Source organism: Hylobates moloch, unplaced genomic scaffold (genome assembly GCF_009828535.3).
Source record: "Hylobates moloch isolate HMO894 unplaced genomic scaffold, HMol_V3 SCAFFOLD_1, whole genome shotgun sequence".
NCBI lineage: Eukaryota > Metazoa > Chordata > Mammalia > Primates > Hylobatidae > Hylobates > Hylobates moloch.
The window spans coordinates 113,329,983-113,341,616 of NW_026652276.1; the positions used below are offsets into that span (position 1 = coordinate 113,329,983).

At 46.7% G+C, this 11,634-nt stretch overlaps 1 protein-coding gene and 1 long non-coding RNA gene across 2 annotated transcripts in view; one reads left to right on the top strand and one right to left on the bottom strand.

Annotated features, from left to right (window-relative positions):
- The window catches only part of LOC116812189 (zinc finger protein 679), a 45,091-nt gene extending 37,951 nt beyond the window's left edge, over positions 1-7,140 (bottom strand). Inside the window, exon 1 of the mRNA XM_032757921.2 lies at positions 6,960-7,140. The gene's annotated coding sequence lies outside the window, so the exon portion shown is untranslated. The remainder of the gene's footprint in view (positions 1-6,959) is intronic.
- A 1,226-nt stretch (positions 7,141-8,366) lies between these two features.
- LOC131384320 (uncharacterized) lies at positions 8,367-9,350 on the top strand. The gene is made up of 3 exons (XR_009215045.1): positions 8,367-8,437; positions 8,963-9,072; positions 9,325-9,350. It is a non-coding gene; the product is annotated as an uncharacterized LOC131384320 (long non-coding RNA).
- Positions 9,351-11,634: the final 2,284 nt, after the last annotated feature.

Below are 11,634 nucleotides of genomic sequence, written 5' to 3' on the forward strand. Positions count from 1 at the left end.
GGCCGGGCAGAGGCGCTCCTCACTTCCCAGCCGGGGTGGCCGGGCAGAGGCGCTCCTCACTTCCCAGGTGATGGGTGGCCGGGCAGAGGCGCTCCTCACTTCCCAGATGGGGCGGCCGGGCTGAGGCGCTCCTGTCATCCCAGACGGGGCGGCCGGGCAGAGGGGCTCCTCACTTCTTCCCGGACTGGGTGGTAGGGCAGAGGCGCTCCTCACTTCTTCCCGGACGGGGCGGCCGGGCACAGGCGCTCCTCACTTCCCAGATGGGGCGGCCGGGCAGAGACGCTCCTCACTTCTTCCCAGACGGGGCGGCCAGGCGGAGGCGCTCCTCACTTCCCAGTCGATGGGTGGCCGGGCAGAGGTGCTCCTCACCTCCCAGATGATGGGTGGCTGGGCAGAGGCGCTCCTCACCTCCCAGACGATGGGTGGCCGGGCAGAGGCGCTCCTCACTTCCCAGATGGGGAGGCCGGGTAGAGGGGCGGCCGGGCAGAGAGGCTCCCTACCTCCCAGACAGGGCGGCGGCCGGGCAGGGGCTGCATTCCCGGCATCCTGGTCGGCCAAGGCAGGCGGCTGGGAGGCGGAGGCTGCTGCGAGCCCAGACCCTGCCACTGCACTCCAGCCCGGGCAACACCGAGCACCGGGTGAGCGAGACTCCGTCTGCAGTCCCAGCATCTTGGGAGGCCGAGGCGGGCAGAGCGTTAGGGGTCAGGAGCTGGCGACCTGCGTGGCCAAGATGGCGAACGCGCGCCGGCAGCCAAGGGAGAATAAAGAGGCAGCGGTGGCCCGCGCCGGCAGTCCCAGGCAGTCCGCGGCACGGGGCAGCAGCCAGACGAGGAGATTGCAGCCCGGGCCACAGAGGGAAAGGAAGGAAGGGAGGGAGGGAGGGAGGAAGGAAGGAAGGAAGGAAGGAAGGAAGGAAGGAAGGAAGGAAGGAAGGAAGGAAGGAAGCAGGAACATGTTTACTATCCACATATTTGTGACTTTTTAAATTTTTCTTTGGCTATTGATTTCTCATTTTATTAAATTATAATTTAAAAAGTTGATATGGCTGGGCTCAGTGGCTTACACCTGTAATCCCAGCACTTTGGGAGGCTGAAGCAGTTGAATCACCTGAGGTCAGGAGTTCAAGACCAGCCTGGCCAACATGGCGAAACCCTGTCTCTAGAAAAAATACAAAAATTAGCCAGGCCTGGTGGCACATGCCTGTAGTCCCAGCTACTCAAGAGGCTGAGGCACAAGAATCGCTTGAACCCTGGAGGTAGAGGTTTCAGTGAGCTGAGATTGTGCCATAGCACTCCAGCCTGGGTGACAGAGCGAGACTCTGTCTCGAAAAAAAAAAAGTATATTACATGAATCCCCTAGACTTAGAAAGTGCTGCTGAGGTCACCACCAGGCAGGACATGAGAGGTATATTAGTCTTCTATTGCTCCATAACAAGTCCCCACAAATGTAGTGGCTTAGAACACACCCATTTACTACCTCATAGTTCTGTAGAACTTATGGTTCAGGGTCCAGAAGACTCCGTTGGGCTCTCTGCTTTGGTTTTCAAAACGCTAAAGTCAGAGTATCGAACAGTCTGGGCTCTCATCTAGAGGTGCTGGGAAGAACCCATTTCTAAACCCATTCTGGTTGTTGCCAGTTTCCAATTCCTCATGGTTGTAGGACTGGGATCCTTGTTCCCTTGCTCGCTGCTAGCTAGGACCCACTCTTTGTAAGTAGATGTCCCCCCACATTTTACTCAATTTGCCCCCTCCATCTTCAAAGTCAGCAAAAGTGCATCGCATCTCCAGCCTACTTTGAATCTCTGACTTCCTCCTCTGCTGCTGGCCAGAGAAAGCTCTCTAGAGGTGGGGTCTGAATTCTGATTACCCACTGGGAGGTTTGTCTCTGCACTGCTTGAGTGTACACATTTGTTAAAGGTCTCACACCCACTCCAGTATTTCTTTGATCTCCTAAGTCATTCTGATGGTCATAGTGATTTTGAAGGTCAGGTTCCTCCTTCCTCTGAATTTGATCAGTCAGTGAACCTTCTTGCTGTCCCCACGAAGGGTCCCTGTTAGGTCCCACGACAGCCCGGATCTGGAACTCAGCCCTGTTCTATTCTTGGAACAAACACCCAGTCGCTGTGATGTTGGTGGGAGCAGCAGATGATTCTAATGAGGGTTTGAGCCACCCCTCTATCGTCTTCCCAGTAGCACTGAGCATCTCACTTCTCAGAGCTCCTTCATCCTTCTTGACTCTCTTTCTTCTGTCTTTTCCAATGTCCCATCTCTCAGTGGCTTACCTCGTTCTTGTTTCTCACAAGCCAGCCCTGTGTCTCCTTTTTCTTATGTACAGGGATTCCATTTTCCCCATCTCCAGAGTAGACCTTTTGCACTTCTGATGATTTGGCTAAGGCTTTGCTGTCACTGCCTGTAAGGGTCTACCAGATTAAATCCTTAAATCAAGACCACCCTACTCCCAAGCATTTGTCTTGCAATTGGGAATGAAGGTGAAGGTGGTTTCCTTATTCCACCTTCCCCTGTTATGGATGGAATGAATGGCAGTACCCAGTACCACAGGAACACCGAGGTTGGGGGAGGAGCACCACCCCAAGCAGGTTACATGGAAGCAAAGACCTGAAAGGGTGACTAGGAAGATGGAAACCAGATCCTAACTGGGAGGAAAAAGGTTTTTTATTTTTTGTTTTGTTTTTCTTGAGACAGAGTCTCACTCTGTCATCCAGGCTGGAGAGCAGTGGTGCCATCTCAGCTCACTACAGCCTCAACCTCCCAGACTCAAGCGATCCTCCCACCTCAGCCTCCCAATAGCTAGGACTACAAGAGCACGCCTCCATGCCCAGCTTAATTTTTAAATTTTTCTTAATGACGAGGTCTCCCAGTGTTGCCCAAGCTGGTCTATGACTCTATTTCTTTCTCTCTTTTTTTGTTTATTTGTTTTGAGACAGAGTCTGACTTTGTCACCCAAGCTGGAGTGGGACAGTGGGGTGATCTTGGCTCACCACCACCTCCTCCCAGATTCAAGTGATTCTCCTGCCTCAGCCTCCCAAGTACCTGGGATTACAGGCGCACACCACCGCTCCCAGCTAATTTTTGTATTTTTAGGAGACAAGGGGTTTTTACCATATTGGCCAGCTGGTCCCGAACTCCTGACCTCAGGCAATCTGCCCGCCTCAGCATCCCGAAGTGCCAGGATTACAGGGGTGAACAAGCACGCCCAGCCTATGACTCTATCTCTTGGGCCCTGCCCTTAAGGGGTATTGTGACATATCCCTGGTACAGAACCAAGGTAACGTGACTCACCTACCTGGTTCCTGCCCACTGATGGGATTGTGACATATACCTAGGCCCAGCTCACAGGCCTGATGATAGCTGTCATACGTGGACCCAGCCAATAAGAGAGATTTTAATCGTAGTTAGGCTTATTACAACAGGTATGCTCCTGAGTATTCTACATGTAGAGAGGTCACAGACTATTAGGATGCTCATGCATATTTTATAAAGACCTTGGGTGGTACAAAGATGTTGGAACAGGCCAGTGCACATGTGAAATTGTGACTCCCATAGGTACACCTAGCCAACAATTAAGATTTTCACCCTCAACACATGCGTACAGCCCATTTTTGAGGTTCTCAGTCTCAAACCTGTGACATTCACTCTGTCGCCCAGGATGAAGTGCAGTCTCACCATCTCTGCTCACTGCAACCTCCACCTCCCAGGTTCAAGCAATTCTCCCAAACTCAGCTCTTGGACAAAACTTCAGCACTCCTCTTAGGATGTCTCTGCCCTACTAAGACACTGTGTGCAGGTGGAATTGAGGCTCTTATGTATGGATCCTGTCCACTGTTGAGATTGTGAATTGCATGCATAGACTCAACTCACAAGAGGCGTTGACTCCCATACCTCCAGCTGGGACATTTGCAAGATTAGAAATTTTATGTCTGGATCTTTCTACAAGTGTGATTGTGACATCTACCTTTGCCTAGCACCTGACTGCTTTTACTTTTTTTGCCTGGGCCCAGCCAATAGTTGAAATTGTGACACATACTTGGGCTACATAGGTGATGTGATACTCCTGCCTGGGCTCTGCTTTCAGGAGAAATTGTTACATATCTCTGGGTCAATCACCTGGTGATGTGACTCTCCCCTTCTTTCTAGGCCCAACTTATAGAAAGCATTGTGACAGATCTCTCAGTTCATCACCTAGGAGCTGTGACTCTACACTCCCAGCTGCGCTGAGCCCCACCGAAGATTGTGACATATTAATGAGCCCATAAACTAGGTGACATGACTCTGCTCCCTGGCCTAAGCCAAGATTAAAGGAGACATTGAGACATCGAGATATATTGCTTTGCCCAGCACCTACATGATGTGACTCTCTTTTCCTGCCTGGGCTCCGCCTACAGAAGAAATTGTTCATATTACTGAGTCAAGATCCCAGTTGATGTAACTCTCCTCCTGGGCCCTGCTGACATGGGAAATATTGGCATATTCCTTGCCTAGCACTCAGGTGATGTGAACTTCTGCCTGGTCCCTGCCCATATGTGAGATTGTGACATATACCTAAGCCCAACTCACAGGCATAATGATGACTCTCTTACCTGGACCAAGACAATAGAAAATATTTTGACTCTTCCAAATAGTCTTATGGAAATAGGCAATTTACTGGGTCTTCCACTTGTAGAAGGGTCAGAGATTACAACACTCATATGCATATTTTATAAAGTTCCTGAGTGGCACAGAGAGTGTCTTAACAGGACTCAGCACACAGATGGGATTGTGACTCTCATAGGCACAGCCAACAGTCAGGATTGTCACTTTGCCATATGGACACAACCCAGTCACTGCTGAGCTTCTGAATCTTATGCTTAGAGACAGTCAAAAGTTGGAACTGTGACTCTTATATGTGAATCTGTTCCACAGAAAAAGATGATGACTCTCAAATATTCAGCACACGTGTGAGGCTGTTACTACTCTACCAGGAAAAAGTCTGCAGGGGTCTTGGGGCTCTCATGCAGGAATCCAGGTCACCACTGAGATTCTGACTTGCAAACTTGTACCCAACTCACAAGTGTTTACTCCCATACCTGGTGTTGGGACCAATGTGACATTATGAATCTAATCTCTGGACATTCCTGCAGGTGTGATTGTGACATATACCTTTGCCCAGCTCATGATATTTGATTATTTTGCCTGGATAAAACACACGAGACAGTGACATATATTTGGGCCACACCTTGGTGATATTACTGTCCTGTTCTTGGCCCTTTTCTTAGGGGAAATTTGGACATATCTCTGGGTCTATCACCTGGGTTATGTTACCATCTTTTTCTGCCTGAACGTGGCCCACAGGGGAAATCATAATATATTTTTAGACCCATCACCTAGGTGATGTTCCTCTTCCCTTCTGCCTGGGTCCTGCTTCCAGTAAGAATTGTAACATATCGCTGGATCCTGCACCCAAATGATGTTACCCTCCTGCCTGGGCCATGCCTACAGTGGGAATTGTGACATTTCTGGGCCCAACATTTAAGTGATGTGACTATCCTCTTATGTTCACAGCATGTGTTGTAACATATCACTAAGCCCAGCACTCAGGTGATGTGGCTTTCCTGCCACGGCACTGCACACAAGGAGAATGTTGACATATCCCTGGCCCTGAATTCAGATGATATGACTGTTTTACCTGATCCACACTCTGAAGTGAAATTGTTACATATACCCAGGCCCAGTTAGCAGACATGATGATGACTTTCATACAAAGACCCAGCCAATACAACAGATTTTTTACTCTCCTGGCTAGATTTAGGGACACAGGTAAGGGTCTGGGTTTTCTTATAAAAGGTCACAAGAAATTATGACACAAATATTTTATAAATTCCATGAGTTTTATGAGCTGTGTCACAATGCAGTCCAACAAGCAGGTGAGATTGTGACTCTCATAGGCACATCCAGCCAACAATGGGATGATCACCCTTAAACCTAGACACAGCCCACTGGTGAGGTTATAAATCTCACATATGGATGCAGACCACAGTTGGAATCATGACTGTCATATGTGGATTTGGCCACAGGTCGAAGGGGAAGTCATTTCTTGATGAACTCACAGGCAGTGTTGTCTCTTATACTTGGACCAAGCTAATAGAAGAAAGGCTGTCTCATTGTTAGGGTTAGGAAAATGGGGATGGTTCTGGGTTTCTAATTGTACAAAGGTCACAAAAAATCACAACACTCATGCGTACGGTATAATGCCCTATGGTGATACAGAGAGTGTCAACACAGCCCAATACAAAGTTGAGTAATTCTCATATGCACAGCCAGCTGACAGTAAGAATTGCCACCCATACACAGGGAGAGATCCCATTAGTGAGGTCCTGACTTTGCCTTGTGGACACAGTTCACAGTTCAAATTGTGACTGTCATACATGGATCTGACCACAAGTAAGATTGTGGCTCATTTCTGGACCCAGCTCACAAACATGGTGATGACTCTTATATCTGGACCCAGACAAGATAAATTATGTTGACTTCTGCCTGGGCTCAGGGTAACAGGTAAGATCTTGGATCCATAAAAACATAAAGTTCTCAGAGCAGAATTCCACTCTCAAGCATGCCGTGTGAAGACCTCAGATGGTACAAAGAGTGTCATAACAGAGCCAAAAACATAGAGGAAACTGTGAATTCCATGTGGATACCCAGCCAAAAATAAGGATGGTCACTATCTCATATAGACACAGCTCACTGTTGAGATTCTGAATCTCACACCCAGAGGCAATGAAAAGTTGAAAGTTTGACTCACGTACTGGTCAACAGATAAAATAGTGACTCCGAGACCAAGATTCAGCACCCTGGTGAGGCTGTGCCTACCTTATGGGGACTCTGTTTGCAGGTGGAGATGGAGCTCTCATGCATGGATCCTGTCCAGTGTTAAGACTGTGTCTCGTGTATTTGGAGGCAACTCACCAGAAAAGTGTAGACTCTCAGACCTAAAGCTGGGAAATATGTAGAATTGTGAAATCTATTCCTGGTCCTTCCCGCAGGTGTGATTGTGGCATATACTTTCACACAGCACCTAATTTATTTTACTAATTTGCTTGGGCCCAGCCAACAGTTGGGAATGTGACATATACCTGGGTCAAGTACCTAGGTGATGTAACTCTCCAGCCTGGGCCTTACCACAGGGTGCATTGTGACATATCTTTGGACTTATCACCTGTGTGATGTGACTCTACTGTCTTGCCTCATCTTGGCCTCCATTGAGGATTGTGGCATATTTCTGTGCCCAGTACCTAAGTTATATGACTCTTCTTTGCTGCTTGTGCATTTAGAAAGGATTGTAACATATTGCTGGGCCAAGAACCTAGGTGATGTGACTCTCCTGCCTTGGCCCTGCCTTCAGGAAAAATTGTGACGTGACTCTGGGTTTCTTACCTAGGTGATATGACTCCCATTTCCTGTGTGGGCAAGCCCAAAGGGGTCATTGTGACATACCTCTGGACACCTCACAGAAGTGGTATAACTTTTCTCTCATTCCAGGACCCTGGTCTCAGTAGAAATTGTGAAATCTCTCTGGGCCCATAACCTAGGTAATGTGACTCTCCTGTCCTGCCTGAACCCTGCTTACAGGCAAGTTCGTGACATTTGGCTGGGTCCATCACCCAGGTAACGTGACTCTCCTTTTCTTCCTGTGCGCTGCCACCAGTGAAGATTGTGACAAATTTCTGGGCCAATCAGCTGTATGATATGACTCTGTGCTCTTTCCTGGGCCCTGCTAACAGGGAGCACTGTGACATTGCCAGGCTCAGCAGCTAGGTAATGTGACTCTTCTTGCTCTCTGGGCCCTACTTACAGAAAGAATTGTGACATACTGCTGAGCCAAGAACTCAGATGATGTGACTTTCCTACCTGTGCCCTGCCTACAGTAGGCATTGTGACATATAACTGGGTCTAGCACCCAGGTGATGTGACTCTCCTGTTTTGTTCTTGCCGGCAGGTGAAATTGTGGCATATACCTGGGCCCAGCTCACAGGCACAATGATGACTCTTACCTGGACACAGCCAGTGGGAGATATTTTGACTTGTGTAGCCAGGCTTAGGCCATAGGTAATGTCCTGGGTCTCCTACTTGTATAAAGTTCATAGAACATTACAACACTCAGGACTATCATAGGAAGCCCTAGAGTGATACAGAGTGTTTGTAACAGGGCCTAGCTAACAGCTGAGATTATGACTCTTGTATGCAGACCCAGCTGACAGGCTCTTCATTCTTACACATAAACAGAACCTACGAATGAGGCACTTAATCTCACACATAAAAACAGTGGCAAGTTGGATTTGTTACTCTCATAAGTGGATCTGGTTTCCAGGTGGTTTGGTGACTCTGGAACCATGATTCAGCAGAACTGTGAGGCTGTGAGTTCCCTATCGGAACACAATCTGCAGGTGAGATTGGGGCTGTTGTGCATGGATTTGTGCATTGTTGAGACTGTAACTCCTTTACTTGAACCCCACTCACAGGAGGGGTTGCCTCTCATACACGAAGCCAGGGCTTGTGTGAAACTGTGAAACTCATTTCTATACATTCTCAAATGTGTGATTGGGAAATATACCTTTGCCCAGAACCTGAGTGATTTGACTCTTTCCTAGGCCCAGTCCACAGATAAAATTGTGACATACACCTGGACCATCCGCCTAATGTGAATGTGCTTAAGTAATGTGAAACTGCTTCCCGGGCTCTGCTTCTCAAGGGCATTTTTATATTTCATTATGACCAGCATCCACCGAGGTGCTGTGACTCCCCTGCCTGCTCCCTTCCTACAAAGAGCATTGTGACTTATTTCTGGGTTCATTATGTAGGTGATGTGACTTCATTCTACTGCCTTGGCTCTGTGCTTAGCGTGCACTGTGACATTTAGCTGGGTACTGCACCCAGGTAATGTGACTCTCCTGACTGAGTTCTTCCTACAGGAAGCATTGGAACAGATCACTTAGCCCAGCATCTAGGTGATGTGATTCTCCTCTTGCCTGGTTCCTGCCTACTGGAGAGATGGTGAGCCATTGCTGAGCACAGCAGCAAGGTGATGTCACTCTCCTGCCTTGGCCATGCCCATGGGGGCCACTGTGACACCTGTCTAGGCTAATTACTTAGGTGAAGTGAGTCTCCTTTCTTGCCTAAGCTCTGCCTACAGGGGGGATTTTGATATGTCACTGGGCCCAGCAGCCAGGTGATGCGACTCTTCTGCCAGGGTTCTGCCTACAAGGGGGATTGTGACATATTTCTGGACAAGCACCCAATTGATGTGTCTTTTTTGGCCTCTCCCTCCCCACAGGTTTTATTGTGCCATATACCTGGGACCAAATTACAAGCACAATGATGAATCTTTGACCTGGAGTGAAGACATGTGCAGGATGGTGGAACTTATCCCTGGACCTTTCCACAGTGTTATTATGACATATAACTTTGTCCAACATGTGAGTAATTTGACTCTCTAGACGGCCCAGTTCACAAATAAAATTGTGACAGATACCTGGGCCAAGAACCAAAGAGGTGTGACTCATGTGCCTGGGCCCTGCTCTCAGAAAGATAGTGACATTACACTGTACCCAGCACCTAAGTGATGTGATTCTCCTCTTCTACATGCGGCCTGCCTACAGAGACACTTGTGACATATCAATGAGCTCAGCACTTAGGTGATTTGACTATCATTTTTTTTCTGGGCCCTGCCCACATGGATAATTGTGACATATCATTGGCCCCAACAATTAGGTGATGTGACTCTCTTGTCTGGGATCTGTCAACAAAGGGCATTCTGACATATTTCTTTTCTTTTTCCCCCAGATGGAGTCTTACTCTGTCACCCAGGCTAGAGTGTAATGGTGTGATCTTGGCTCACTGCAACCTTCACCTTTAAGGTTAAAGTCATTCTCTTGACTCAGCCTCCTGAATAGCTGGGACTACAGGCATGCACCACCATGCCCAGCTAATTTTTTTGTATTTTTAGTAGAGACAGGGTTTCACCATGTTGGCGATGCTAGTATTGAACTCCTGACCTGTTGTGGGAAGTCAGGGACCCTAAACGGAGGGACCAGCTGGAGCCGTGGTAGAGGAACAAAAATTGTGAAGATTTCATTTTAATATGGACATTTATCAATTCCTAAATAATACTTTTATAATTTCTTATGCCTGTCTTTAATCTCTTAATCCTGTTATCTTCGTAAGCTTCGGATGTACATCACCTCAGGAACACTATGATAATTGTGTTAACTGTACAAATTGATTGTAAAACATGTGTGTTTGAACAATATGAAATCAGTGCACCTTGAAAAAGAACAGAATAACAGTGATTTTTAGGGAACAAGGGAAGACAACCATAAGGTCTGACTGCCTGCAGGGTTGGGCAAAAGAGCCATATTTTTCTTCTTGCAGAGAGCCTATAAATGGACATGCAAGTAGGAGAGATATCACTAAATTCTTTTCCTAGCAAGGAATATTAAAATTAAAACCCTGGGAAAGGAATGCATTCCTGGGGGGCAGTCTATAAACATCCACTCTGGGAATGTCTGTCTTATGCGGTTGAGATAAGAGCTGAGATATGCCCTGGTCTCCTGTAGTACCCTCAGGCTTACTAGGGTGGGGAAAAACTCCGCCCTGGTAAATTTATGGTCAAACAAGTTCTCTGCTCTCAAACCCTGTTTTCTGCACATCATGGTGTTTTTCTATGATGTGCTCTTTCTCTTAAAAACACCTCTGATTAAGTTTAGTCTAATCAAGATAATCTCTCTTATGATAAACAGGAAGCCAATACATTAGTAACATAATTACATGAATAATGTCCCACCACAGTCACGCATTTTGTCATACTCAAGAGAAAAGGATTACACAGCAGGTGTGCACTGAAGTGGGAACCTGAGGGTCACTTGAGAATTTTGCCTACCCACTTGAATAGATTTCTAAAATCGCCTTTCAGTTGCTTTTGTTGTCTTTCTAAGTAAACAAAGATATCATCTGCAAATAATAATTAATTGAACTACTTTTCAATTTTATTCATGAATTATTTATCTTTTTCTGGCTTGTATGAAGTATTCCTTATTTATAATATACATTCACATATATACATATATAACAATACAAATGTATCCATTTTCATTTTTGTTGAATTTTTAAGAATGAATGTTAAAGGTAACTTCTTTTCTGTTTGACACGGTTTTTATTGTTGTATTCAAGAGTATTATCTCTGGAGTCAAAGTTGCTTGTGTTTTAATACTGGCTCTGCTATTGTGAGCAAGTTATTTCTCTCCCTGGCTCTGTTTATTTCCTTGTAAATTAAAGATAATAAAGATACCTTTGTTATTAAGTTACTGTGTCTAGTAGTCCATTCCCACATTGCTATAAGGACACACCCAAGACTAGGTAAATTATAAAGAAAAGAGGTTAATTTGACTCACAGTTCAGCACGGCTGGGGAGCCCTCAGGAACCTTACAATAATGGCAGAAGGTGAAGGAGAAGCATGTATCTTTTTCACCAAGTGAAGAAGAGCAGGAAAAATGACCACTTATGAAACCATCCAATCTCATGCGAACTCACTCACTATTGTGAGAACACCATGAGTATCATTCTGCCCGTGGCCCCTTCCAAATC